The following is a 23,708-nucleotide window of genomic DNA, read 5'->3' as shown; positions in this document are numbered from 1 at the left end:
AGAGAGGGGGAGAGAGAGCCCAACCAGGCAGAGGGAGAAGCGGGTTCCCAGCTGAGCAAGGAGTCCAATGTGGGACTTGATCCTAGGACTCTGGGATCATGACCCGAGCCGAAGGCTGATGCTTAACCAACTGAGCCACCCAGGCATCCTGGTTTTTCTTCTTATATATTCCATACTCTCATTATATTCCCATTAAATCCTTGACTTTTTAAAAATAACTGTTTAAATTGTTCTAATAGTTTTATCATCTTTGTTGTTTCTGTTGTATTGACTCATTTTTCTCGTGGCTGTAGATCACATTTTCACATGTCTAGTAATTCTTTATTGTATGCTAGACATTGCTTAGTGACTGGATTTTGTTGTCTTCTTTTAAAGAGAGTTAAGTTTTGTTTTGGCAGCCAACTGAGTAACCTGTGGATCATTTGAAGCATGTTTTTAAAATTTGTTAGGGTGGGTCTAGAGTAGTCTTTATGCTAGGGCCAGTTTAACTTTATTTTTTTTTAACTTATATTCTTTTTTTTTTTTTTTAAGATTTTATTTATTTATTTGACAGAGAGAGACAGCCAGAGAGGAAACACAAGCAGGGAGAATGGGAGAGGAAGAAGCAGGCTCCCAGCGGAGGAGCCCGATGTGGGGCTCGATCCCAGAATGCAGGGATCACGCCCTGAGCCAAAGGCAGATGCTTAACGACTGAGCCACCCAGGCGCCCCTGAGCCACCCAGGTGTCCCCAGTTTAACTTTAATATCACACTGTGTTCCTTCTGGGGTATCTACTGAATGGCCTCAGTGTTTGATAAATTCTCCTCACTCCGCCTGTTAGAAGTCCAACTTCTCCCAGCTCTCTGCGAGAGAATTGTTGCACTCATTGCTCTCTGTATGGAATTATTCCACTTATTGCTTCCTGGTAGTTGTTCTTTTCTTGGTAGTTCTTCCTTATCCAGCCTCTTTGTGTCTCACTCTGTGCACAAGTTAGTTGCAACTAAAGACTGAAGAGGATACCTATGCTATTTCTAGAGATTTTTCTGTGCAAAGCTCCTTCCTCTCCTGTATTGTGTCACACGAACTCCAGTCCCCTCAGCCTCTCTGAACTCTGGCTTCTCAGTTGAATAGGAGTGCCATGCTCTGTTTGAATTCCTTCTCCTGTGGCAGAGTCCAGAGGGTGCCTCCAAGCAGAAAGCCAGTGATTATAAGACCCCACTTCATTTGTTTCCTTTCTCTCAGACATTATAGTCCTTCACTGCTTCTTGTTCATTGTCAGAATACAGTTGATTCATATATTTTGTCCAGTTTTCTAATTGTTTATGATATATGATGACCAGAAGCAGAAGGTCACCTATATTGTCTTTTGAAAATATTTTATATTTTGCTTTTTACATTTATGACTTCAGTCGTTCCAGAATTTATTTTTATATATAGTGTGAAATGGCAGGGGGAGGTGATTTTATTTTTTTCTGTACATGTAGTCAGTAGTCCCAACAACACTTACTGAATAGTTCCTTTTCCCCACTCATTTTAAAGTCATCTCTGTCATACACCAAGTTTTTATGTTTACATTCATCGGTTCCTTCTGTTTTTCTCCTTTGGTTCTTCTTTACTACCCCATGCTAGTACCTTATTGATTTAATTACCATAACTTTGTAATAAGCCTTGATTTCTGGTAGAGCAAGCCCTACTTCTCTGTTTTGTTTTGTTTTTTTATATAATTTTCTTGTCTATTTGTTACCTTTTGCTTTTCCATGTAACTTCTAAGATCAATGTTTCAAATTGCACACTAAAAAATGTTGGCATTTTACTTGGAAATGCATTGTGTTTATATGCTTATATGGGAAAATCTAATGTTTTCACGATGCCATCTTTTCATCAATATACACTGTATACATCTCTCCATTTATTTAAGTATTTTATTATGTCCTTCTGTAAAGTTTGTCTCCATAATATTTTGCATGTGTTTGGTTGAATTTATCCCTATGTACTTTAAGGTTTTTGTTGTGGTTGTGAGTGGGATTTTTAAAAAATCGCTTTTTCTAATAGTGTGTTGCTGGCATCAAGGCATGCCATTTTTGTATATTGAATAGGTTTACAGCAAGTTTGCTAAACTCTCTCATTAGTTCTACTAGTTTCCAGCTTTTATCCCCATGTAGATAATTATACTGTCTCCAATCCTTGTACTTCTTTTTTCTTTTCTTACTGAGGTGGCTAGCACTGCCAGTACAGGGTTAAATAGGATCAGTGATAATAAGCACCCTCATCTTGTTTCTGATTTAATTTTTTTAAGATTTTATTTATTTATTTGGGTGGGGGAGGGAGAGAGAATGAACAGGGGAGGGAGAGAGAGAAGCAGACTCCCTGCTGAGCAGGGAGCCCAATGCAAGATTCAATCCCAGGACCCTGGGATCATGACCTGAGCTGAAGGCAGACGCTCAACCAACTGAGCAACCAGATGCCCCATGTTTTTTACTTTAGAGGAAAATTTTCTGGGATTTTACCATTAGGTATAATGTTTGCTGTAGTTTTTTGCTGTAGTTCTCTTATCCTAATTTTTATAATGAATACATATAGAATTTTATCAAATGCTTCTTCTGCATCTGTTGAGGTGATCATGTGTTTCGTTTTTTCTTTAATCTATGTTTAGTTAATTGCATCAATATTTTTCTAATGCTAAACCTTCCATATGTTATTGGGTTAAACCCTACTTAGTTATGATGGGCTTTACATTGCTTCACTCAGTTGGTAACATTTTATCAGTATTTTTGTGTGTATTTTCGTGAATAAGATTGGCTTATTAATATCTTCTTTTTCGAACTTGCCTGTTCTTTTCTCATAGATTCATAGAAAAACAATCTGTTTTTCATTTCCAAGAATATTTCTGTCTCTGGATTGTTCTATTTTCATGACTTCTTGCTCTTCCTTTTTAGGTGAAATCACCCCTCAAAATTATGAATATTAGTTAGATCTTTACCATTTTTTTTTCCTGTTTTTTACCTATCTCCCTTGGACCACTGTGGGGGAAATCCTAAATCCCAAACTGGGGATTCCAGGGCTGAATATATTTCTTAGAAGTTTTAATGACTGCCTCAAACTCACCCTCATCTTTAGCCCCTGAAATTCTGAGAAGGTATCATTAACATCGTTCCACTCCATTCTGCTACCTCTCTACTCCTCAGATGAGATTTCCCTTTGGAGGAAATGAAGGCTGGCCTCACACCATTTCCTAGTTTCTCATAGTGATGGAGAGTTTTCCCTATTATGTTAGGCAGTGGATGTGTTCCAGGAAGTCCACATTTCCATCATGTTTGGCTAGCTAAACTGGGCCCATAACAATACTAGTATAGATAATCCTTTTATCAGTCAGGACTCTATGTTGCAAGGCAGAAAAAAACCAGTTCAAACTGCCTTAAGACAGAACAGGAAACATGTTTGCTCAAATAACTGAAAAGCCCAGGGGCAGTGGAGCCGGCTGCTTCAGACGTGGCTAGAGGCAGGAGAGACCCTCCTCAGGTCTCAGACTCCTCCCCCAGCCCTCAGCTCTCTCTCCTGGGCATCTGTTTCCTTTGTAGGCTTTTCCAGAGGCAAGGAAGTTGCCAGCAGTTCCGGCAGAAGCAGATCTCCCACGCACTTACTAGAATTCCTTCTGCAGTTGCTTGGGTAGCATTTCCACCTCTAAGACAGTCATTGTGAGGGGAGGAGGTGAGGCTATGCTCCCTGTCACTGCCCCGGGCCAGAGACAGGGCCATAATGGGTGCCAAGAACTGAGATGAGGGTAGCAGATCCCCTAGAGCAGGTCTGTTTACAATTCAGGAGGTCCTGTGTGCTGAGCCCATGTGAAAGGCCCTCGACTCTCATCTCCTCAATACCTGCTTGCATTTATTGGCTAAGTGTGTGCTGGAGCTCTTGTTTTGTAACTGGAAGAAGAGAAGGAAGGTGGTGTCTGCCATGATGAGGAAGAAAAAAGGTGGAGAGAATGCAAAGAAGACTGCCCCTGCCCCCTACAACCTGGGCATAAGCCCCTAGGTTCAGGAGATGGGGACTGGAAGCCAGAAGGATGTCCCTCTGGGGATGTTGCCCATAGATGGAACCCTAAAAGGGGTGGTGTGTGTGTGTGTGTGTGTGTGTGTGTGTGTGTGTGTGTGTCAGAGCTCCAGCTTCTCTCAACGCCATGTGGTGGCAGGCCCCACCACCCCTTCCTGCCTCTCCTGATGCCCTCACTGCCCACCACGACATTTCTGTGTCTTTGGCCTCACTTGGTTTCTGATGCACTTCTCCAACAGCAACCCCTCCTTCACCTGCCCTGCAAGAGCATGGGTGATGAACCCCTGCATCCCCAGCACCTCAGCTCTGCGCTCCTGGCACTTGCCTGCCTTTACTGAAAATGCCAAAGGGATGGACTCCTGTTTGGTGTTCTTTCCATGTTTGCATCATTGGAGTCATGTGAGTTTGTTCAGAAGACATTTACTGAGTGCCTCACAGGTGCTATGCCAGGGGCATAGATAAAATGGAGAGCTCCTTTCAGAGCAGGAAACAGAGCATGGAGACAAGCCTCCCACAGTCTGAGGAGAAGCCTGAGAAGCCCCAGGGTAGGCAGAACGGGCCCAAAGCCTCAAGTTTTTGTTTTTATTTTTTAAAAAATGTTTATTTTGAAATAACTACAGGTTCACAGGAAGTTGCAAAGAAATGTATAGGGCAGGCCTGCCTATGCTTCACTCAGTTTCCCCCAGAGGTGGTATCTTACAGAACTATATTTAATAAAACACTAGGAAGCTGATGTTGGTACCATCCACAGAGTTGTTCATATTTCACCTGTTACACATGCATTTATTTCTGCATGTGTATTTGTGTTTATGCTATTTTATCACACGAATAGCTTTGTGTAACCATCATTCCAATCAAGATAATTAACTGTACCATCATCACTGGAACTACCCCTTTACAGACATTCCCACCCCCTCTTCTCCATTCCCCTCATCCTTTCTAATCCCTTCACCCACTAATCAATTTTCAGTCTCTATAATTATGTTATTTTAAAAATGTTGTATAAGTGGAATCATGCAGTACCATCCTTTTGAGATTACCTTTTTTTTAAATATAATTTCCTCAGTTTCATTCAAGTTGTTGTGTGTTTCAACAGATCATTCTTTTTTATTGCTGAGTAGTATTTCACGAGATGGATGTATCTCATGAAATGCTATGTATCAAAAATAGGTTAAGTATTTACCCACTAAAGGACATGTGGGTAGGTTCCCAATTGGAGCTATTATGAATAAAGCTTTTATGAACACTTGTGTATGAATTTCTTCATAAAAATAAGTTTTCATTTCTCTGGGCTAAATGCCCAGGAATGCAATTGCTGGGTGGTATGCTAAGTCCACTTCTAGTTTTAAAAGGAGCTGTCAAACTAATTTTCAGAGTGGCTGAAATTTTCCCACCAGCAATTGTATGAGTCATTCAGTTTTGCAACATACTCACCAGCATTTTTATTTTAGCTATTTACAGATTTTAGGTGTGCTTTAAATTTCTCTAACAGCTAATGGTGTTGAGCACATTTTTAAGTTTTTATTTTAGTTCTAGTATAGTTAGCATACGGTGTTATAGTAGTTTCAGGTGTACAATAGAGTGATTCAACAATTCCATACATTATCCAGTGTTGAGTTTTCTTTCATGTGCTTATTTGACATCTGTATGTCTTTTTCAGTGAAATGTCTGTATAGTTTTTTCCTCCATTTTTTAATTGCATTGTTTTGAGTTTTTAAACTGTTGAGTTTTTAGGGTTTTTTATGTGTTCTAGGTAGTAGTCCTTTGTTAGATTAGTAATTTGCAAATATTTTCTTCCAGTCTGTAGTTTGCCTTTTTCATCCTGAGTTTTATGCAGAGCAAAAGTTTTTCATTTTAATTTTAATGAAGTCTATTTTATCAAATTTTCATTTTATGGATCATGCTTTTAATTTCATTCTAAGAACTTTTTGCTTCATGGTGGGTCCTGAACATTTCTTCCTGTGTTTTTCTCTAGATATTTTGTAAGTTTACATTTTACATTTAAATCCATGATCCATTTTGAGTTAATTTTTGTATAAGGAATGAAATTTAAGTCAAGGTTTATTTATTTTTCTCTCTCTCTTTTTCACTATGAATGTCCAATTGCTCCAGCACCATTTATTGAAAAGGCAAACACTCCAATGAATTGCTTTTTCTACTTTGCCAAATATTAATTGGGCGTATTTGTGTGGGTCTATTTTTATGTTTTCTACTCTGTTCTATTTGTCTAACCCTTTGCTAATAGTCACACTATCTTAATTATTGTAGTTATGTAGTGAACCCTAACATCAAGAATATTTTCTCCCACTGTATTCTTTTTCAATTAGTTTCGTCCAAGCTGGGGCCTGTGTCTTTCCATATAAAATTTCAAATAATTATTTCTATGTCTCCAAAAAACCTTGCTGAGAATTTGATAGGAGTTGCATTAAACCTATAAATCATTTTTGGGTGACTGGACATTTTACTATGTTGAGTCTTCCAATCAATGAACATAGTATGTCTCTCCACATATTTATATCTTTTGATTTCTTTCATCAGCATTTTATAATTTTCATCATACAGATCTTGTACATGTTTTACTAGATTTATATATATATGTAATTTTTTGGAGCAATTTTAAATGGCATTGCATTTTTAAATTTTGGTTTTCACTTGTTCATTGTTAGTATACAGAAATGCAATTGATTTTTATGTGTTGATATTATCTCCTGCAACCTTACTGAACTCACTTATTAGTTCTAAAACTTAGTGGGGTTTTTTTTTTTTTTTGGTAAATTTTTTGGGATTTTACTCACCAACAATGTCATCTGCAAATAGAGAATGTCTTATTTCTGCCTTTCCAATTTGTATACTTTTAATTTCCTTTTCTAGGCTCCTGAGATGGGAGCTTAGCTGATTGGTTTGAAATTTTTTCCTTTTTTAAATGTAAGCATTTGTGCTATAATTTTTCTTCTTACCACTTTTTTTTTTAATTTTATTTATTTGACTGAGAAAGACACAGCGAGAGAGGGAACACAAGCAGGGGGAATAGGAGAGGGAGAAGCAGGCTTCCCGCTGAGTAGGAAGCCCTATGCAGGGCTCAATCCCAGGACCCTGGGAATATGACCTGAGCCCAAGGCAAACGTTTAACGACTGAGCCACCCAGGCACCCCTTCTTATCACTTCTTTAGCTGCCTCTCACAAATTTTGAAATGTGTTTTCATTTTCACTCAGTTATACATACATATATATATATTTCTTCTTTTCTTTTGGGAGTTCCTTTTTGTCCTATGGACTATTCAGAAGTATGTTGTTTAATTTCAAAGTGTTTGAAGATTTTCTTACTGAACTTTCTGTTATTGATTCCTGGTTTGATGCCGTTATGGTCAGAGAACAAACTCCATATGATTTCAATTCTTTTAAATTTGTTAAGGTTTGTTTTATGACCCAAGATATAGTCTATCTTGGTGAATGCTTCATGGGTACTTACAAATAATTGTTCTGCTGTTGTTGGGTGGAATATTCTATAGATGGCAATTAGATCCTGCTGGTTCATAGTTATCTTCGCTGATTTTCCGTCTAGTATGTCAATTATTTATTAGGAGTGGGGTGTTAAAGTTCCCAACTATAATTGTGAATTTGTCTATTTCTTCTTTTAGATCTGTCAGTTTTCGCTTCATGTATTTTGAGGCTCTGTTGTTTGGTGCACATAACTTAAGGATAGCTAGATCTTCCTGGTGGATTAAGTAATGTGGCTCTTTGTGCTTAGTAACTTAATTTGCTCTGAAGTCTACTTTACCTAGTATTAATTTGGCCACTCCTATTTTTTTTCAAGTTAATGTTTGCATGATATATCTCTTCCATCATTTTATTTATTTTTATTGAGATATAATTGACATTTAACATTATATTAGTTTCAGATATATGACATAATAATTTGATATTCATATGTATCACAAAATGTTAACCAGAAAAAGTCTAATTAACATCATCACCATACATAGTCACAAATTTTTTCTTGTGATGAGAACTTTTAATATTTACTCTTTAAGCAACTTTCAAATATACAATGTAGTATTACAAACTATAGTCACCACGCTGTACATTCCTCAGGACTAATTTATTTTATAAGTAGAAATTTATAACTAGAAGGACCACTTTCACCCTTTCCCCCATGCCCACCTCCTGCCTCTGACAGCCACCAATTTGTTCTTTGTATCTATGAGTTTGGTGTATTTTCTTTGTTTGCTTGTTTAGATTTCATATTTAAGTGTGATCATAGGGGCGCATGAGCATCTGCCTTCGGCTCAGGGCGTGATCTCAGGGTCCTGGGATTGAGTCCCGCATCGGGCTCCCTCCTCCGCTGGAAGCCTGCTTCTTCCTCTTCCACTCCCCCTGCTTGTGTTCCCTCCTCGCTGGCTGTCTCTCTCTCTGTCAAATAAATAAATAAGATCTTAAAAAAAAATAAGTGAGATCATATTGTATTTGTCTTTCTCTGTCTGACTTATTTTGCTTAGCATAATGCCCTCAAGGTGTCATCCATGATGTCACAAATGACAAGATTGCTTTCTTTTTTATGGCAGAATAATATCCCATTGTACAGCCATACCATATTTTCTTTATCCTTCTCTCTATCCGTGTACACTTAGGTTTCTTCCATGTCTTGGCTAATGTAAACAATGCTGCAATGAACATGGGGGTGCATATATCTTTTTGAGTTTGTGTTTTCATTTTCTGCAGATAAATACTCAGAAGCAGAATTTCTGGATCATATGGTAGTTCTATTTTTAATTGTTTGAGGATCCTCCATACTGTTTTCCATTGTGGCTGTACCAGTTTACAATCCCACCAACAGGGGAATTGTACAAGGATTCCCTTTTCTTCACACCCTCACCAATATTTGTTTTCTCTTGTCTTTTTGATGATAGCCATTCTAATGGGTGTGAGGTCATCTCACTGTGATTTTGATTTGCATTTCCCTGATAATTAGCCATGCTGAGCACCTTTTCATGTACCTGTTGGCCATTTGTATGTCATATGTCTTCTTTAGAAAATGTGTATTCAGATCCTCTGCCCGTTTTTTAACTGGTGTTTGTGGGGTTTTGTTTTTTGGTTTGTTTTGAGTTATATGAGCTCTTTATATATTGTGGATATTAACCCCTTATCAGATATATAATTTTCAAATATTTTCTTCCAGTGCTGTAAGTTACATTTTCATTTTTGTTGGGTGGTTTCTTCTGCTGTGCAGAAGCTTTTTAGTTTGATGCATTTCCACTTGCTTATTTTTGGTTTTGTTACCTTGCTTTTGGTGTTAAATCCAAAAAAACATTGCCAATTTTTTTTAATTAGTGTTTGCATGATATATATTTTTCATCATTTTATTTTTAACCTCCCTATGTCATTATGTTTGAAGTAAGTTTCTTGTGGACAACATATCCTTGGATTGTGGTTGTGTGTGTGTGTATGTGTGTGTTTTAACATACTCTGTCAATCTCTGTCTTTTAATTTGTGAATTTAGAGCATTTATTTTTAAAGTATTTATTGATATGTTAGAGCTTAAGTCTGTCATTTTATTATTTGTTTTCTGTTTGTGGCCTCTGATTCTCATCCTTCTGTTTCTTTGTTCTTACCTTCCTGTGGGCTATTTGAGCATTTTTAGTTTCATTTTAATTTCTTCATGATTTTTTGAGTATATTGCTTTTTATAGTTTTCTCTGTGGTTGCTGTAGGTATTACTATATACATACACAACATATCACAGTCTACTGGTGTCGATGTTTGACCACTTCAAGTGAAGTGTAAAAACCATCTGTTTTACTGTCCTTGCTTTTTAAACATAATGATGTTAAGCATTTCCTCTCTCTGTATTGAACACCACATCAGATAGTATTATAACTTGTGCTTTAACCACAAAATATGATTAAAGAAACTCACGAGGCAACGAAGAGTTCGTTGCATTTACCTTTAATTTTTACCCATTCCATTGTTTTTCTTTCTTTTCTGAATGTCTCAGCCTTCTTCTCTTATCATTTTCTTTCTGTTTGGAGAGCTTCCTCCAAGGATAGATCTGCAATTAACAAGTTCTCTAAGCTTTCCTAAGAATGACTTTATTTTTTCTTCATTTCTGAAGGATAGTTTTACTGGATAGAGGAATTTGTGGTTGACGGTTCTTTTCTTTCAGTACTTGAAAAATATTATGCTACTTACTTTTGACCCCATGGTTTCAGATGAAAAAAACCATTCTCGTTTTAACTGATGTTCCTTGACAGGTAATGTGTCATTTCTTTCCAGGTTTTTAAAATATTTTTTTCTTTGTCTTTAGTTTTTAGAAGTTCGATTATGTTCCATCTTGGTGTGGGGTTGGTTTATTTTTTATTTATTTTATTTTTAAATGATTTTTTATTTATTCATTTTAGAGAGAGAGAGCATGCTTGCACACAAGAGAGCACAAGCAGGGGGAGGGTCAGAGGGAGAGGGAGAAGCAGACTCCCCATTGAGCAGGGTGCCAAAAGAGGGGCTCCACCCTAGAACCCCAGAATCACTACCCGAGCTGAAGGCAGACATTCAACAGACTAAGCCACCCAGGTGTCCCTATTTTTTATTTTTATTTTTATAGTATTTCTTCAAATACTTTTTCAGTCCCACACTCCTTCTCTTCTGGGACTCTGATTGTATGAATATTACATATTTGTTATTGTCCCACAGAACTCTGGGGCTCTGTCATTTTCTTTTTCAGTCTGTTTTCTATCCATTGTTTAGACTGAGTAGAGTCTATCCATCTGTCTTCAAGTTTATTGTTTCTATCCTCTGTCATCTCCATTCTAGTATGGAGTCCATCTACTGGGTTTTTCTTTTCGGTTGTATATTCCAATTTTGTAATTTCCATTCGGCTCTCTTTAAATACTGCTACATTTTGCTAAGGTTTTTTTTTTTATTTGTTCCAAGAGAATTTGCAAATATTTGTTGAAGCATTTTCATGATAATGCTTTAAAATTCTTTTTTTTTTTTTTAAAGATTTTATTTATTTATTTGACCGAGAGAGAGATAGCCAGCGAGAGAGGGAACACAAGCAGGGGGAGCGGGAGAGGAAGAAGCAGGCTCATAGCTGAAGAGCCTGATGTGGGGCTCGATCCCATAACGCCGGGATCACGCCCTGAGCCGAAGGCAGGCGCTTAACCGCTGTGCCACCCAGGCGCCCCAATGCTTTAAAATTCTTGCTAGTTAGTTCCAACATTGATTCATCTAGGTATTGGAGTCAGTTGTCTTTTCTCCCTCAAATTGTGATGCTTTGGAAAGATGAGTGCTTTTCAATTGTATCCTGGATGTTTTGGTTATTATGCTATGACACTCTTGACCTATTTAAATCTGTTTTAGTGGCCAGTCACTCTGTTTAGATTTAGTATGTAGGTTCTGGTATACATATATTTATGATGGTTGGGTTATCAGAAATTTTCCATTGTGATTCTTGGCTTCTAGCTTTATTCTTCTAGAACTGCTGGGGCTACTGCTCAGTCTCTATTGGTGTTATCTGTTGGGGTTGTTCCCAGAGATACCTGGTGGTGTTGGGCCACTCTCTGCAGCTGGAGAGTTGGGGGTGGGAGACAGAAGCTGCTGGGCCTGGGTCTTTTTATGCCACTAGGTGGAGGGTAAGTAGACACAGGGCTCAGCTGATGCTGCTCCTGCAGTTGGACCAACCTGTACTCTGATCGTACAACTGCTACGGGGGAATCAGACCTCATACCGGTGCCTTGGTCATGGAGCGGTGACTGGAGCTCCCCACTAGGTCTCTCTTGGGCTTTTCCTTTACTCGTCCTTTGTCCAGTGAAAGCAGGCTTTCCTTGTTGTTTTTGTGTTTGTTTTTTAATGCCTCTTAGTGGTTCTGAGTTGTAGGACTCTTCAGCGCCGAGTCCTTGGGGGAACTAACTACCTCATTGTTCCTCAAGTCTTGAGGTCCCTCGCTAGTTCACCTTCTGCTTTCCAGCTTTAAGAATCTTCTAATCATTGTCTATTCGAAAACTTCCAGGATATTTAGTTGTAATTAGAGGGCAGTGTTTTGATCACCTCTCCTTTGCCCTCTTGGTGAGGGAGGGCTTCCCGCCCTAGGGTTGTGGGAATGGTTGACTACACAACCACTGAGATTGGGCACGTGTGATCAATAACATTTTAATAGTCACATATACTCATAGCCTGGAGGACACCACGTGCCACGCAGGGTCGCATGGGAGTTGCACTTGGGAACAGAATGAACAAGCAGGGGCTGCATAGTATCAGGAGAGTGAGGTACCCCCTGGTTCCTGCAGGAGGATGTGATCAGTTTGTTTGAATAATTTCGTGAGCTGGCAGGGCACTGAGATCAGGGATGAACAGGAACTGTGCAGGATCACTTTGATAAGGAGGGTTCTCTGGCTGAGGAACTTTATCTCTAGGAGCAGGATGAGGAGGAAACTTGCAGTTGGGACATTTGAGGTCCTTCTGATGTCAAGGCAGCACGTGATATTGAGCCTTACAACACAGGGAGAAGAAAGGAAAAGTATTGTTTTCCCCCCAAACTGGCTCATGTCTGATTTTTAAAATTCAAGAGAACTTTGTATTCTGATCCCAGTTTGTTTTGATACAAAACTGCTCTTCTCCAGATCTTCTATTAAAATGTGGGGGCATCTTCTTGGACCATGAGTATGGATCCTGACCATGCTGTATGCAGCTTGAGATGATTTAGAAAGTGCAATTTAAATGATGTTTTCCTTTAAATATTTTAATTGAAAAGTAATGTAACCATATTACAGATAATTTGGGAAGTATGGAAAAGAAAAAAAAAAGCCTTCATAATTTTAACCCACAACCATACCAATTATAATTTTAGTATAATTTCTACGGTCTTTTTTCCATGCAAAATTTAAAGCTGTAAATATAGAATGTATAAGGTCTGTTCATCTGCTTTTTATGCATGATGTTTTATCAGAGTTCTTCCTTTCTGCAGTTGTCCAAAGTAGAGCTTGCACCCCGAGAGGTGAGAAGGACATCTGCATAGGAGAGTAGCTCAGTGCAGGGTGGGGGGGTGTGAACCCATGCTGGATGAGGGTAGCATCTGTGCAGGGGTGTGACCTAGCACATGTGTCAGAGCCCAAGCAGGATGAGGAAGGCGTCTGAGGGTTTGTGGGGAGGGCAGTGACTGGATATTTTAAGGCTATGGGAGTGATATTTCTCACTGCTAGAAAAGAGAGTTTCAGATATGAACAGGAGAACACTAGACTGAGACGTGATGTTGGGTTGAGAATTGAAAGTATTAGTAAGAACTCATGATTTTCTGTATAGAGAGGAATAATATGCATAAAAGCATGAGTATATATGCACACATATATTCTCTAGCATTGTCCACTGAGAAGGTCTGGGAAAACCAACACCCCAATAGCAATGAGTACACCTAGCCCTGTATCTTGGTTTCTAAATACTATTCTCCATTAGAATGAAATAAGTTTCTTTGCCAGAAGGACTGACTGCAGTACTGGGGCAGGGAAAATACAAGATGAGCTTGTTTGGCCAGTAAGCAAGGAGGTACTTGAGAAATGATGGTACATATCCAAAAAATGTCCGAAACCAACATAAAGGGGCTCCCACTGGCCAAGTCTGGGGCAGTTGGAGCACCAAAATAAGTAATGAATGTAACAGATTATAACCCCTTGAATAGACTAGAAATGAATGGCTAGGAAGTCACTGACCTAAACAGATAAATGAATAGATGGAAAATTCTATGAGGGACTGGCCATACTCAGTTTCAAAGTAGCTACCTGTAAAGTCTATTAATTACAGAGAAAAGGAGTGACTTTTATGGAGGAGAAGCCTAGTAGACACCGCCTTGATCTAGTGATCGAAGTAAGCACCGTCGATAACGGGACAAATAGAAAGTATGTGCCACCTGATAGGGTGAGATCATGAGAAGAACAGGAATGCCCTCCTTGGATATTCTTGCCAAAGGTGCATGATCTGAATCTTTTTTTTAAAAAATCAAGGTGAAATTGATATACCAAATGTAACCATTTTAAAGCAAATGATTCCAGGCCACTCAGTATATTCACAATGTTGTACAACCACCACCTCTATGTAGTTCCAAAATATTCTCATTACTCCAGAATAAAACCCCCATACTCATTAAGCAGCAATTCCCCATTACCCGCCCTCCCTCCCCAATAACCACTAATCTGCTTTCTGTCTCTATGGATTTACTGATTCCAAATATTTCCTATAAATGGAATCATACAGTATGCGGTCTTCCGTGACTGACGTCTTTCCCTATACATACTGCTTGGAAAGTTCATCCAGGTCTAGCATGTATCAGTACCCATTCTTTCTCGTGGCTGAATAATATTCCATTGTGTGTATGTACCACTGTTTGTCTTCTCACCCGTCGATAGATAATTTGGGTTCTTTCCACCTATTGGCTATTGTGAATAGTACCATGCAAGTATTTGTTTCATCATCTGTTTTCAGTTCTTTGGGGTGTATTTCTAGAGTGGAATTGCTAGATCACATAACTTGCTCTTACCATGAAAAAAATATATCAGACAAGCCCAAATTGAGGGACATTCTGCAAAATAACTGGCTTGTAATCATCAAAAATGTGAAGGAGATGAAAGGTAAGGAAAAGCAGAACCTTTCCAGACAGAGGGAAGAAAGATATGAGTGCTAAGTACACACACAATTCTGAACGGGACAGCTTGCTAATAAGGATGCTACCAGAACAATTGGGAAAACCTAAATGAGTCAGAAGAGTATTGATGGACTTTCCTGGTGTTGGTAACTGTATGATGGTTACATAGGAGAATGTCCTTGTTTGTACAAAACACTCACTGAATTATTTGGGGGTGATGAAGCACCATGCCAGCAAGTTACTATGCAGTGGTTCATCAGAAAAATACTTTTGCATACTTGCAACTTGTTTTTGCAGATTTGGGATGATTTCAAAATGAAACAAAATTAATTTAATATACTTGATGACTTTTCCTTCAAAAGTCATCCATGTTTGTTTTGACTTTCCTCCTGTTCTCTCTTGCATAATCTCCTTTTAGGTTCTTGCCTCCTCATTCCACTTGATAGAGCTGGTATTAAAGTCACTGTGAGCTCCATGCTGCTGGATCCAGCAGCCCTAGGCCGCCTCTCACCTGCCTCATCAGCGGCATCTGGCAGGCTGATCCCTTCCTCCTCGCTTAGCCTCCTGGCCCCCCTCCCCCACTGCTGGCTGTTCCTTCTGGACTCCTCTGCTGGTCCCCTCTTCTCTCTTCTGACTTCTGGATGTTAGGGGCCTGGGACTCAGTCCTGGGGCCTCTGCCCTTTCCTTTCCACACTCCTTCCCTTGGATACCGCATCCAGTCCTGACTGCATATGCCATATATCTACTGATGACTCTCCACTTCTACCTGCAGCCTGGACACCTTCCTGAGCTCCCTGCGTGTGTCCCTGACCATCTGCCTGCTTGGCATCTCCACTCACATGTCTGACAGGCACCTCAGCTCAGCATACCCAAAATTGAGCTCCCGGCCTTCTTTGCTTTGCCTTCCACCAAACAATCTTCCTCATCCCAGTAAAAGGCAACTCCATCCTTCCTTTCCTCAGGCCAAAAGTCTTGAAATCACCATAGACACCTTACTGTTTCTCATATCCCACAGGTGACCAGGCAGCCAATCACACTGGCTCTTCAAAGAGTATCCAGAATCTACCCCCTGCTGACCACCTGCACTGCTTCTACCTGCTCCAAGCCAACTTCATCACTCCTCTGAACTATTGCAGTAGCGTCTACCTGGCCTCCCTGCTTCTCCCTTGCCCCCTTCAGCCCATGTCACTCCTCTGCTCACTACTCTGCAGTGGCTGCTCACCTTGCTCTCCTAGAGGCCCAAATCCTGATAATGGCTCACAGGGTATCTTACATTGGGTTGCTCTAGAAGCCGATGCTGAGGCAAGGGCTTGAATATAAGTAGTTCACTTGAGAAGTGATTTCTGGAAGCATGGGGAGATAAACAAGGAAGTGAGACAGGGAAAAGGAAGGAAGCCAGTACAGGGTGTGTTAATAAGTGAATTACCACTGTGGGTAACAGGAGCTCAACCCACCCTGGGGATCTCTGAGCATGCCTAGAGCATGCCTCACAACTGTCAAACCCAAGAGGCAAGGCACCTGCGTATTTATTCACCAACTCCACATAGGTTAGGGACTACTCCCAGGATCATTAACTCCCTGGCTGGCTCCCTGCACAAGGGTCTACTGTATACCTGTGGCCAGCAAAGGCCCTCAGACAGAGAGCTGCAGAGGCAGTAGGAAGCCGCAGAGTCTGTGTGCATCCAATGGGGAGTGCTGAGGGGATATAGGTAAAGCACTTCCAGCACCTTCTTCAAAGACCCGACATGATCTGACTTCTGTCCTATCCCAGGTATCCCAGTGACATCACCTGCCACTCTACACTCTCTTACCCACTCCAACCACACAAGCCTCCTTGCTGTTTCTCAAACACATCGTGCATGCTTTTACCACAGGGCCTTTGCACTTGCAGCCACCTTGCCCCAAATGCTCTTCCTCCAGATATCTGCATGTCTCCCACCTTATCTTCTGTGGGGCTTTATCTAAATGTTTCCAGCTCAGCAAATCCTTCCTAGGAAAACAGATGGCAACCCCAAGTTAGGACTATCTGAGGAGAGTTTAATAAAGTACTATTTACAAAGGTTTGGACAGGGTATAGGGAAACTAGAAGAGGTAGTGAGTCTCCCTGAGGCTAGTAAAGGCAGCCACAGTTACCATCTCTAGGTCTGAAGGAACAAAGAAAGGAAGATGTTCTTGGAGCTGGGGAGGCCGTATGGGAAAAGAATCCTAATAGGAGCTGAGGCTTTTGGAGGAGGGATGAGGGATGCTGACCTCACTTTCATCCTTCTGGGCCCCTGAAGGTATTTCCCATCAGCCGTGCCCAACAGGAAGCCAGCAGTACCCTTCAAGTTGCTCACAGATATCAGCTGCAAGGCATCAGGCGGGGAGAGGAGCAAATTACAGATGTCCAGCACACTGACCAAAATACCAATACATACACACTGCCTAGCCCCTTCCCTGATTTATCTTTCCCCTTAGCAGTTAGCACCCTCTAACTTATGATACATTTGCTTATTTATTTCATATATTGTCTGTCTCCCTCCACTGGAGTGTAAACTCCACAAGGTCAGGGATTTTTGTCTTCTTCATTCACTGCTGTATCCCCAGCAGAACCTCAACTAACTCGTGCAGGACACATAGCTGGTGTTCAATTGTTTTTGAGTAGATAAATTTGCTACTTAGCCGTCATAGACAGGATAAGGCCCCAAATATGTCTACCTTCTAAACCTAAGAATCTGTGGCTCTGTTAGGTGCCATGGCAAGGGGGAATTAAGGTTGCAAATGGAATTCAGGTTAATAGATTGACCTTAAAAATAGGGAGATTCTCCCAGATTATCTGGGTGGGCCCAAAGTAATCATGAGTCCAGAAGAGTCAGGATCAAAAAGATTTGATCTGGCTTTGAAGGTGGAGGAAGGGGCCAGGAGTCAAGGAATGTGGCAGGCTCTAGGAGATGGAAAATGCACTGAGACACATTCTCTCCTCGAGTCGCCAGAAAGGAATGCAGCTCTGCTGACACCTTGATTTTAGCCTGGTGAGACCCAATCCAGACCTCTGATCTCCAGGACTGCATGATGATAAATGCGTCTTGTTTTAAGTTGGTGGTAATATGTCACAGCGGCAATATGGAACTAGTACATTAGCCATTGTTTTTAGTGGCAGGAGCACAGTCTCTGGAGTCAGCTGGGGCTGCTTCTCTGGTCCTTGTTAGCTGAGGGACCCCATGCCTTTCTTTTTCTGTGCAAATAAAGACTATTGATGGCTCCTTGGTCATGGGTGTGGCTTAAGGATTTGGTGAGCTGCTGCAGGGCTCTGAGCCTGGTCTCCTGAAACCCCTCATCTTGACCAGAGGCCATGCAAGTGTCTGGCCGACTGTAGACAATATATGTTTCTGGAAAGATGAATACATTTCATCAAATGATGTTCCATAGTAGAATGCACCATTCCTCTGTGTTTAGGACACTGGAGTTTCTCCCCATGTTCTCTTTTTACTATCGTAAACAAAACTTGAGAATCTTCGTGCATACAGATTTTTTTTTTTTTAATGAGTCTTCTACTTCTCCAAAACCAGAGCTCCAGTTGGCTGCAAGGCTGGCACTCGCACACACAAGATGTGCGGCAGACAGCTGCCTTCAGTGCGGGGCGGCCCAGCTCACCCAGCAGCTGGGCACCAGCCGCACAGTGAGCCTACCACGTGGCCTGCCTGGCTGTGGCTGGAAGGTGGGGAGGGGAGAGGAAGCCAACTAGAAGCTGTGTCCCAAGGCACTTTGCTGAATTCCCTTCCTGGGCTGCACTTCGCCTGGGCACTAGGGCAAGGGACCTGGGGGAGGCCAAGGAAAGGAGAGGGAGGAGGGAGTGGTGATCTTGCCATCATCTGAGCCAAGGAAGCCTCTCCCTGACGCCAGGGAAGTGTCAGGGGCCAGTTGAGCAGCTCCTGGTGGTGCTGACCAGCATGAGCGCACCCCAACCGCCTGCCTTCCTGGCGCACATCCAGTAATGGTGCTGCGCCCGGCTCTGCTGCACCCTGCCCCATCTGGGGCAGGGAGAGATATGGAGCCCTGAGAGAGCAGTGACATGGGAAGCGAATGAGAAAGCAAGCTCCTGTTCTCTGCAGTGCCACCCCACTTTCCAGGTGGCATCCATTTGCCTACCTCTGTGCTGCTTACAGCCGGTGCCCCTAGAGCCCGCAGGACCTGAGTCTGCAAGGGAGAGGGGAGGAAAGGGTTGTGAAGTGAAGCCAGCAAGAGAACAAAGAAAGCTTTGCTGGAGAGGGAGGCACCTTCAACTAAGGCCTCGGGGGCTTGGGGAAGTGACTCACTGGGCCCCCCGGGGGAAGGACCCACCCATGGGGTTCCTAGAGACTGAGAATGCAGGCCAGCTGCTGGGCACAGGCTCCATGGGGTGGAGAAGGGGTTGTCAGTCTCAGCCTGAGTTGGGTGGGGCCTCCCGCAAGGTCCACCCTCGCCTACCACCGCACCCGTGTGGATCCTGCCTGGGGGCTTGGGGGCAACGCTTGCTGGCCTGCCAGGCAGAGCTGCTGCAGTTTGGGGGGGGGGGCGCTGCACGGGCATGGTCCCCTCTCCCCAACTTACACTCCCACTCACGCAGCTCCTACAGACCTGGGCTCCCCAACTCTAGGAAGAGCCTGCTGAAGCAAGGCCATCGGTGCCACCCAAAGGTGGCCAAGTTGGCGTCTGGCCCTACCCCAAGGCTCACCGGACACCTGTGATGAGAACCTGGAGAGCCCCGGATTCTCGGGCAGTTGCACAACCTCCCCCAATCATGCTCCGTAGACTGTGTGGCAACCGGGCGAGAATTCCAGGACCTTGCATATACTCGTACAAATCTGCCTTCCTGCTGTTTGGCTGCAGGGCGAGGCGTGTCTCTGTGGGCCCCGGGAAATGGGGGTGTGTTCGCGTCCAAGAGGGCGTGGCCCGCGTCCGGAGTGGGAGCCGCCGCCCCGCCCTGCCGGGGCCGACTCCTCGCCCCAAACCACAGCTTCCTCGGGAGCCCTGGACCGGGTCCAGGACACAGAGGAGGAAGCTCTGGTGACATTGTAGACGCAGGCTTTGAGCAGCAGGCTTGGCCGGGAGCAGACCGAGCAGTTGGCAGGTGGCGCACCTCTGGCTGTCCGGCCAGGGACGCGGGGTGGGGGCCTCTGTTCCCCGGGGGAGGAGGGGCGAGGGGCCGGGCGGCACCGCGGGCATCCTCCCAGGCGCTTGGCTTGGGCGTCCCGGCCGCTCCCTGGCTCCGCCCCTGCTCTTTAAGATCGTCCGAGTCTGTGATGTCTGTGTGAGGAGGTCCTGGGAGTCAGGCCCTGGATGACCCAGCTGTTTCCGTCCCGAGCCATGGCTCTGGGGCGAGGAAGTGCATTGTCTAGCGTGGCCACCAGGCCCAGAGATGGCTGTCAGGACTGGCTGTTCGATGTAATGGAAATAAAGACAAAACTCCAAATGCAGCTGACCTCCGGCCCTCTCCTTTGTGTTTCCTCTGGGGAGTGTACCTGCCCCTGTCTCTGGGCCTCTCATTAGAATTCCAGAGAAGGCTTGTTCGCCATGGAGGGGCTAGCATTGAAGCCCGAGAGAGGTTGTTGGCTTTATGTGCAGATCGAGGAATTTGGGGGGCATCTGTGTTTGATGTCATGATAAACTCCAAAGCTATAATATGGAAAATTCTCTTCTAGATAACTTTACAGAGCCTCAAGTAAACAATGCTTGTGGAAAACAAATGTCTTCCCTCAGTCTCATGGGTTGTCTTGTCCCCAAGCACCCCCAGGGGCTGATGCATGCTGGCCAGCAATCAATGGTGCCCAGCAGGTGGTAGATAAGATAAGGATCTTTGCAGTTAGCAGGGACCCTTTTGCTCTCTGATGTCCAAAGCCACAGCAGCCTCATAGGCCCACTCTTCAAGTCAAAGTTAGATGACCCTAAAATAGCACAAATACTGTCCAAGACATCCTTCCACTGGGGTAAGAGGGTAGGACTAGAAACCCAGGTGGCCTCTGTCCCTGTGAGTAAACAGCTATACCGACAGTCAGCCATGTCTGGCTACACATCCCCAGCAGTGCTCCCCACTCTGCCCGCAGCCCTGAGGTTTGAAAACTGCACCTTGGCTCAGGCAGGTACCTGGTTTGTCTGGCTCTGGGGTTTGGGGGAAGTGAGCTTCCATTCAGTGTTCCCGATAAGATCAGCCAGGGGCAGGGGTGGATTGGAGAGGCCCCCCAGGGGCTGGGGTTTCCCTTCCACTGAAAGCTCACCAAGAAATGCCCTTGGACTTACAGGGCCTTGAGGGCAGGGACTGAAGCCAGAGCTGTGAAGTCCAGGGAGAGTCTCTCATTAGCCTTTTCTGATCAACCTCACTGGGGTTGAATTTTGCTTGGGTCACTTTAGAACTGTCACTGCTAGTCTTGCTCCCGGCAGGAAGCTGCCCATCACTGCCACCAACACCTTTTTCTTTCTCTTGATCCAGAAAGGCCTACCTCATGGGTCTTGGTCTCCAGGCAAGGCAGGGCTTCTCTCCACATGGAGCCACCTCCTTTGGATGGGGATGGGTAAGCAAAGAGGGTTGGCCATGTCCTCATCACATTTGAGCCAAGACTAGCATTGTGTAGCTGTGTTGAATTTGTGGCCCATCCATCTTAAAGCCAATGGAAGTTATGGCCATCAAACTGGACATTAGTTTCTCCAACAACCCACATTAGCCCAGGTGTCAGGCTCAAGGCCAGGAGCTGTGCTGTCTGGCCAACAGTTGTCCTCTGTCTAGATCACCCATTAGGTTGAACCAAGAGTCCTGACTCTCACTGAAGATCCGCTGGCTGCTCCCATTTTTGTATGTCCCACCTTGTCACCGACTTAGTAGAAACTCCAATCTTGTGTGTCTTTGTGTCCTCCAGTGCCACTGTAGCTGTTTTCCTGTCTCTGGGGAGTCAAGAGGGAGGACAGGACCCAACGGGCTGGGGCCATCTTAGTAGATGGTCCATCTTCCCAGCGAACACAGGTCTGCCTCCTGAATGGGAAAAAGGGTGGCCCCCCAAACCTATGCTCATTAGGCTCTGCTGGGCTCAGCCAAATTAGTCTTTTCCTTGGTCAGGGGCTCAGTGGAGATCCTGTCCCCCACTGCTCATATCTGTGCTTCTCTGCCCATTTTCCAAATGTACTGGTTTGGTTCACACATATACACACACAAATACACACACAGTCAGTATAGTGCAAAAGGCTGGGGGTTTGGGAGAGCTAAAGGAAGCCTATGCCTTCACTGCCCTCGTTCCCAGGTCTACCAGCATGGTGCACGCTAGGCTGCCTGGGGACCGTGCAGCTTAGGGCCCAGCTCTCCATGGCAGCTCCTCAGATCAGGTCAGGATTTGGGACTTGGGCTGATCGGGGTCCAATTCATTGGCCAAGCCAAGACCCAGGTGTGAGGAGTGGTGGTTTCAGAATCATTTAGACCAGAGTCCTTTCTTGTGGCTGCCTCTGTGGATTAGAAACAAAGCACTAGAGCTGCTTGTGTAATTTATAAAATAGCCTTTATTTATTCTAAGGAACACAGTCAAGTGGTAGCTTAAAAAAAAAAACAACAACACTTTTTAAAAGATATTTAGTGTTGTGACCTGGCTTCGAGCCCCGTGTGAGCAGGACAGTGGCAGAAGCCACGTGCTGTGGCTTGTCCGGTTCTCCCCTGCCCTGGCAGAGGTTGGACCGTGTTGGCAGAGTTCTCTCTCCGGTCGCTTATCATAAATAATCAGTTTTGAGGCTCATGAGGAACAGAAGAAACATTTACGCTGCTGGTATTTGATCAAAAGATTACTTACAATATAGTCATTCCAGAAGTATAAAAATGTTTTAAAGAAATCACTAATTTGTGCTGCTTATGGGGACTATATATATCAGAATTTTAGCATTACTAAGGGAGCATAGGATATCTCTACAGATTCAGAAATTTCCCAATTTATGTGAAATCGACTTCCTGATTTTACTTCATTAGCAAAGACATAGGAGTAACACTCAGTTAAGGTCGTTACTCTTTTCATTGTTGTTTTTTCAGCACAATGGTGTGTCAAAAAGAGAGTCTGCTCCCAAATGTTAGGGGATCTCCAGCAACCAGTAACCATCCTGGCTATCATACCAGAAAAATCCAAAAACGCACGCAGCACTGAGCTGTTTTCACAAGACTTCCTTTCTAATAAACACAACACTTTCTCCTCCTCTCAGACGTGAGCCTCAGATGCCAAAATGCAGATGTGCCAACCGTAGGCGCGTTGCTAAGCAGAGAAGGCCAGCAAGTCTGTCCGGCAAAGTAGATTGTACGGCGGATGGCGTCTGCTTTGTGGCCTCCGACGGGCTGAGGCTGTTCTGTGCTCCCGTCCTGCAGGCAGGTTGAAGCTGGTGCCCCTTACCGGGCATGTAAAAGGGTCCTCGTGGGTTAGAACATAAGGGCTTTGAGGAAAAATACAAAAAGACTCATTAACACGGGAGGCCTACCCCGGGGAAGAGGCACACTGAGGCCTTGTTCCGCGCTCTGGCGGCCTGCGCTTATGCTGAGGGCTGCGAGGGCTCCTGGCTGGCCCGAACCATGGATGGCCACCTTCTGCTGCTTTGTGGGGCGCTAAGAGGACGCCGACCTCAACCCAGAGCCAGGGAGGGAAAAATCTCAAGCATTTAAGACTTGGATCAAAAGCCCCCGGAGACCTTCTGTCTGCCTTCCCCCAGATCGCATCTGGTTCGGGGCTGTGACTCAGAATTCAGAATCTGTGCTCCCCAAAGGGGACAGGCAGGCACAGCAGAGAGGAAACACCCAAATGCAATAAATAACGGCGCCGACCTCAACCCAGAGCCAGGGAGGGAAAAATCTCAAGCATTTAAGACTTGGATCAAAAGCCCCCGGAGACCTTCTGTCTGCCTTCCCCCAGATCGCATCTGGTTCGGGGCTGTGACTCAGAATTCAGAATCTGTGCTCCCCAAAGGGGACAGGCAGGCACAGCAGAGAGGAAACACCCAAATGCAATAAATAACGGCCGTTCAGGACCCTGCCCCTCCCCCTCCCCCAGCTATGGCTGCGTGGCGCGGGGGGGGGGGGGGGGGGG

The sequence above is a fragment of the Ursus maritimus genome, unplaced genomic scaffold (genome assembly GCF_017311325.1).
Source record: "Ursus maritimus isolate PB19 unplaced genomic scaffold, ASM1731132v1 scaffold_19, whole genome shotgun sequence".
Classification (NCBI taxonomy): domain Eukaryota; kingdom Metazoa; phylum Chordata; class Mammalia; order Carnivora; family Ursidae; genus Ursus; species Ursus maritimus.
This window is presented reverse-complemented; position numbering follows the sequence as displayed.